The 6,817-nt window shown below is 46.5% G+C and overlaps 1 pseudogene; it reads left to right on the forward strand.

Annotated features, from left to right (window-relative positions):
- Nucleotides 1-5,836: 5,836 nt before the first annotated feature.
- On the forward strand, nt 5,837-6,170 carry LOC108490151 (annotated as a pseudogene).
- Nucleotides 6,171-6,817: the final 647 nt, after the last annotated feature.

Below are 6,817 nucleotides of genomic sequence, written 5' to 3' on the forward strand. Positions count from 1 at the left end.
GCACCCACACAGCAGCTAACAACTGTCCATAACTCCAGTCCCAGGGGCTCCGACAGCCTCTTCTGTCCTCCTTGGGCATTGCATGACACAGGTGTACTTACCTACATGCAGGCAATACACGCATACACATAAAATAAAAATAATAAATAAAATTAAAAATATATACATAGCTGGGTGTGGTGGCAACATGCCTTTAATCCCAGCACTCAGGAGGCAGAGGCAGGTGGATCTCTGTTGAGAGCTGTGGGACTTGGTTGCTACCTCTTAAAGTGGTTTTTGCCAAAGGATACAGTTGTGTCCTTTATACCACCATATTGATATAGGAGAAGCAACTTTAGATTGTTTACTTATTTATTTTTATCTATGTGTATGAATGTTACATCTGCAAGTATGTTAGTGCATCCTTGTCCTGCAGTGTCCAAGGGGGACAGAAGAGGGCGTTGGGACTGGAGTTACAGATGGTTGTTCGCTACCATGTGGGAGCTTGGATTCAAACCCAGGTCCTCTGCAAGAGAAACCATTGCTCTTAACTGCTGAGCCATCTCTTCAGCCCTTATTCTAAGATTTTTTTTTTTTTTTTTTTCGGCTCACGTATGTAGGTATACCCCTGTCGTGCAATGCTGCGGAGTCAGAAGAGGGTGTCAAATCCCCTGGAACTGGAGTTACAGATGGCTGTTATGCGCCATGTGGGTGCTGGGAATCGAACCCACGTCCTCTGCAAGAGCAGTCAGTGCTCTTAACCACCAAGCCATCTCTCCAGCGCCCTAAGATTTTTTTAAACATGTATTTATTTATTTTGTGTGTATGTGCCTGGGGATGATTGTACCACCATGTAGGTGTGGCAATCAGAGGACAACTTTGTGGAATGATAGAATCAGTTCTCTCCTCCTCCATGTGGGTCCCCAGGATTGAATTTAGGTTGTCACGCTTGGCAGCAAGTGCCTGCTGAGCCACCTCAATAGCCCAATATATCCTATAGAGACTTATGTCCCTCTGTTTGGCTATCAGATTGTTGAAAGGAGGATGCTAAGAAAACTGAGTCTCCGGGGAAATCTCAATCTGGAAGAAGAAAAAGGCAGAATCCCTGGTGTCAGCCTGGGCTATAGCCTGAGACCTTGTCTCAAAAATCAAGACAAAGCACTCGGGAGGCAGAGGCAGGCAGATCTATCTGAATTCAAGGCCAGCCTGATCTCCTTGTTCCAGGCCAGCCAGGGCTATAGGGAGCCTCTGTCTCAAACAAAAAAATAATGTGTGTGTGTGTGTGTGTGTGTGTGTGTGTGTGTGTGTGTGTGTGTGTGTGTGTGTGTGTGTGTGTGTGTGTGTGTGTGTGTGTGTGTTTTAAGAGTTCAGCTGAGGGGCTGGAGAGATGGCTCAGCAGTTAAGAACACTGGTTGTTCTTGCAGAAGACCTGGGTTCAAATCCCAGCACCCACATGGCAGCCAGCAACTGTCCCTAACTCCAGTCCCTGGGGATCCAACAGCCTCTTCTGACCTCCGTGGGCATTGCACAATGTGGGTGCACTTACCTACATGCAGGCAATACATGAATACACATAACATAAAAACAATAAATAAAATGTTTTTAACATTTAAAAAAATAATAATTCAGCTGAAGCCAGGCAGCGTGGCTCATGGCGCTAACTAATATCAGCACTTGAGAGACTAAGTGAGGCAGGAGGATTGTCTGGGCTACAGAAGAAAAGTTGAAGTGGGCCAGTAAGGTGGCTCAGGAGGTAAAGGAGCTTGCCCCACAAGCCTGGCAATCTGAGCTCATCCCCAGAACCTACATAAAGGAAACGAGAGAAGGCTCTTCCAAAAGTGGTCCTTTGACCTCTACACATAGACACCCTGCACACACACACACACACACACACACACACACACACAATAATAACGTTTTTTTGTTTTTTTTTAAGCCGAAGCTGGTTGTGTGGAATTGAGGTAGCAGTTGGCTAGCCGAAATGGCCCTCTCCTGAGAAGAGCTCAGAGAGATAGGGGCCAGTGGCAGTTCTAAAACAACACCCCATCATTTTCGAACATGCTAGATGTGGGGTACTATAGCCCCTTCTCTAGACTATGAGCTTCCCGACTGCTTGACCAACAGAGTAGAGACAAAGTGACTCCAAGCTTAAGAAGGTGCCACTTCCTGTTTCTTAGGTTATTTGATCTTGGAAAGCAGATGCCTGCTGTGCCTGGGGCACTGAAGACACCGACCTTCTGTGCAGCGTTCTGAAGTTCCAGTTCTCAGTTCTAGGTTGACAACCAGTGACTTCACATGTGAGTGAAGAAATCAATAGATCATGCCAGGCTGGTTCCCTGCTTGACATTAACTAGGTAAATTCCCAAGTTCCCGAGAGAGACCCCTAGCCCCACCCAGTCAGCCTACAGAACCATGGGCACCAGTGCGGATAGAGGGGCTCACACCTGTAATCCCTGCGCTTGAGAGGCTGAGGCAGAGGGACTGACACAAGTTCAAGGTGGACTGGTCTACTCAGTGAGACCCCATTTCAAAAACTACAACCAAACAAAAGCACAGACCTTGAGAGCCAGATTGTCCTTTCTTAGTCCCGAGGTCTCAGGCAGGTGACAATCTCTGTGCCTCAGTTTCCCTATCTCTAAAACGTGGATGATAACATCAACACCTGTATTAGTGGAACTTTTAAGAGAAGAATGCATACAAGTAGGATGTGGTGACACATACCTATAGTCCCAGCACTCCAGAGGTGGAGGCAGGAGGATCAGAAAGTTCAAGGTCATACTTAGCTACATAGAGAATTTGAGGACAGCATTTAAATGTTTAAAAATAGAGCTGGGACTGGAGAGATGGTTCAACGGTTAAAAACACTAGTTGTTCTTGCAGAAGACTCGGGTTCGAATCCCAGCACCCACATGGCAGCTGTCTGCAACTCCAGTCCCAGGGGATCCGACAGCCTCTTCTGACCTCTGTGGGCATTGCACAACATGGGTGCACTTACCTACATGCAGGCAATACACGCATACACATAAAATAAAAATAATAAAAATTTTTTTTAAAATAGAGCTGAAGAGGTGGCTCAGTGGTTGCGTGATTGCTGCTCTTGCAGAGGAAGTCATTCCTGGTGCCAATGGTCAGGAGCTCACAACTGCCTCTAACTCCAGGGGATCTGATGCCCTCCGGCCTCCAAAGCCGCCTGCACGCACGTGCATATAAACTCAAATGGGCACACACACATAGGAATAAGTAAGAATAATAATTAAAAGAAACAAAACACAGGACAAAGTGGTTCACACATTTAATCCCAGCACTCTGGAGGCAGAGGCAGGGGATCTCTGGGAGTTCAAGGTCATCTTGATCTACGTAGTGAGTTCCAGGTCAGCTAGGGCTGTATAGTGAGAAAAAAGGAAATAAAAGAAAAATAAACAAAATAAAACAACAATAACAAAACAAGAAAATTAGTGACCCAGTAACTGTGAGTGCTTGCTAGCCCATGCTACATGGAGCAAAGATCACTGAGAAGGGCCTTGGGCAGCTCTGGCCTTTGAATTTCCTCAAGTTTGATTTTTCTGTCCTTAGGTCTTTAACGCGTGCGTGTGTGTGTGTGTGTGTGTGTGTGTGTGTGTGTGTGTGTGTGTGTGTGTAGGTTTTCTTTGGGGGAGTCTTTTTGAGACAGGGTCTCCCTGTAGCCCCCAGCTGGCCTGGAACTCATTATGTAGACCAGGCTGGGCTTGAATTCACAAGGATCTGCTTGTCTCTGCCTTCTGAGAGCTGGGACTAAACATGTGCTGGCCCAGGTCAGGTTTTTGAGGCAGGATTTCTCACTGGGACCTGGAGTTTATTAGACTATATTGGCTGGACATGGAGCCCCAAGGACCTACCTGCCTGTTTCCACCTCCTCAGAACTGGAATATAAGTTCAGGATACCTTGTCTGGCTTTTACTTATTTTTTTTTAACATTTATTTATTTTATTTCTCTTGTGTGTGTCTGGGAGGAGGGCTGTGAGTGCCACAGCACTTGTGTGGAGGTCAGAGGACAACTAGAAGTCTGTTCTCACTTTTCATCATGTATGTGTAGGGACTGAAACTCACGTTGTTAGACTTGGCAACAAGCACCTTTACCCGCTGAGCCACCTCTCTGGCTTTTCTAGTTTGTGGGATGGAACTCAGGTCAGGCTTGTAGGGTAGACATTTACTGACTGAGCCATTTCCTTAGCCGTTGTTTTTTATTCTTCCAGGGAGGGGAGTTGAGACAGGGTCTCGCTAGATAGCCTAACCTGGCCTTGAACTCCTGATCCTCTTGTGACAGTCTCCCAAGTGCTCTGATCACAGGGATGTACCACCACATCCAGCCTCAGATTTTCTTTCTCTTTGAACCTCAGAAAGACTCTGCAAGACTGGCATGCCAGTGACTTTATCCCTATTTGACAGAGATGGAAACTGAGGCCTAAAGATAAAGTATGTTCTCTTTGCACAGTGCCTAAGTGACTGTCATAAATCTAAGTGCCCCTTTGACAAAGGCACCAAGATATGAGTGATCCAGAGGCCCTGAGTCTGCTGTAGGTCAACAGTGCTTCCTCAGTCTGAACCCTCCAGAGAATGAACTCTGTGGCCTGCATAGCCCCTGAATAGGGTCCCCAAGACCCTCTCACTACAGGAGTCTCAAAGTATGGGGCAGGGGGTGGGGGACTGGCTGCTCCTTGCCCCAGTTGCTTCCTGGAAGGAGTGGGTGTTTTTCTACTTGGGTGACACATAGGGCACCCCACCCAAAGCCATCTTCAGGGACATCTGAAATTCCAGCATCAGTGATTCAACCTTTGAGGTTGGGCAACTGCTCTGGGAAAGCCCTTTAAATTCCCAGGAATGTGTCACTAAGGCCTCCAAGGGCTAAGGATGGGCTGGCCATGGTGACCTACACCTGTAGTCCCAGAACTCCAGAGGCTGAGGGCAGTCTGGGATACATAAGATTCTATCTCAAAAACAAAACAAAACAAAAGGGGCTGGAGAGGTGGTTCTGCGATTAAGAGCACTGGCTGCTCTTCCAGAGGACTCAGGTTTGGTTCCCAGCACCCACATGGCGGCTAACAATGGTCTGTAACTCCAGTCCCAGAGGATCTGATGCCCTCTTTTGGCCTCTGAGGGCATTGTACACATGGGTGCACTTACATACATGCAGGCAAAACACTAATACACATAAATAAAAATAATAACAGTAAATAAATAAATAAATAAATAAATAAATAAATAAATAAATAAATAAATAAAGTAGAAACAAAAGTATAAGACCAGTGGGCAAATACGCTCAGTGTATAAAAGTGCTTACTAAGCAAACCTGAGTTTGATCCATAGATTCTATGGTAGAAGGAGAGAAACAAAAGTTGTCTGATTTCTACACAAACTCCTTGGCACACACTTGAATTCACATACACACAAATAATAACAAAGTATTTTCTTTAAATTTTTTTTTAATTTTGGTCTTTTTGAGAGAGGGTCTCCCTATAGCTCCAGCTGTCCTGGAACTCACTCTGTAGACCAGGCTGGCCTTGAACTCACAGAGATCTCCCTGCCTCTGCCTCCCAAGTGTTGGGATTAAAGGCATGTGCCACCATGCATGGCTTATTTATTATTTTTATTTTATGTCTATGAGTGTATTGCCTGCATGTAGGTAAGTGAAGTGCGCCTGTGTCGTGCAATGCCCGTTGAGGACAGATGAGGTCATTGGATCCCCTGGGACTGGAGTTACAGACAATTGCTAGCTGCCATGTGGGTGCTGGGATTTGAACCCTGGTCTGCAAGAACAACCAATGTTCTTAACCACTGAGCCATCTCTCCAGCCCCGGAACAGAACTTCTAAAAGGCAAGTATGTCTGGAAGGCTGCAGTGCAAGGCCACTTTTGCTGGCTATAAGCAAGGTCTCTGGAACCAACGAGAGCATACAGCTCTTCTTAAAATTGAAGGTGTTTATGCCCGAGATGAAACCGAATTCTACTTAGGCAAGAGATGTGCTTATGTGTGTAAAGCAAAAAAACAACATAGTGACTCCTGGTGGCAAACCAAACAAAACCAGAGTAATCTGGGGAAAGGTAACCCAGGCCTATGGAAACAGTGGCATGGTTTATGCCAAATTCCAAAGCAACCTTCCTGCAAAGGCCATTGGACACAGAATCTGTGCGATGCTGTACCCCTCACGGATTTAAACTAACGGAAAGTAAATAAAGAAAAGCAGATTAAAAAAAGAACAACAAGCTAGGCATAGTGGCGCAGGCCTTTAATCCCAGCACTCAGGAGGCAGGGGCAGGCGGATCTCTGTGAGTTCAAGGCCAGCCTGGTCTACACAGTGAGTTCCAGGACAGCTGGGGCTACAGTGAGACCCTGTCTCAAAAAGACCAAAAAAAAAGAACAACAAACTACAATAAAAATAGCTAATGACGAACCTTCCTTTCACAGATGGAGGAGCTATGGTACAGGAAAACTTACAATGCCTGGGACACACAGCCTAGAACAATCCAGGGTCTGGGACAGGACAGCAGGGTGGGATGCTGTGCTCCTGTGGGTTGAAATCTACTTCAAGGCCAGCACAGCCACACGGAGCCTCCCGCACAGAGCCCACTTCATCCTGGTGACCTAGAACCAAGGCCTGACTCAGAGGTGGTCTGTCTGGGCTGCCATGACCCCTTCTTCATTTTCTCATTTATTCCTTGTGCTGAAGATGGAACTTAGGACCTCGGGTGTGCTAGGCATGTGTTCTACCACTGAGCTGCCCAGCCTCACCACTCCCTTTTCTTCTGGCACCAGAGGCGGGCTTCTCATTTAGGACACTAGATAGAGGTGTCTATCACTGGTG

Source organism: Nannospalax galili, unplaced genomic scaffold (assembly GCF_000622305.1).
Source record: "Nannospalax galili isolate Female #2095 unplaced genomic scaffold, S.galili_v1.0 scaffold1428, whole genome shotgun sequence".
Classification (NCBI taxonomy): Eukaryota; Metazoa; Chordata; class Mammalia; order Rodentia; family Spalacidae; genus Nannospalax; species Nannospalax galili.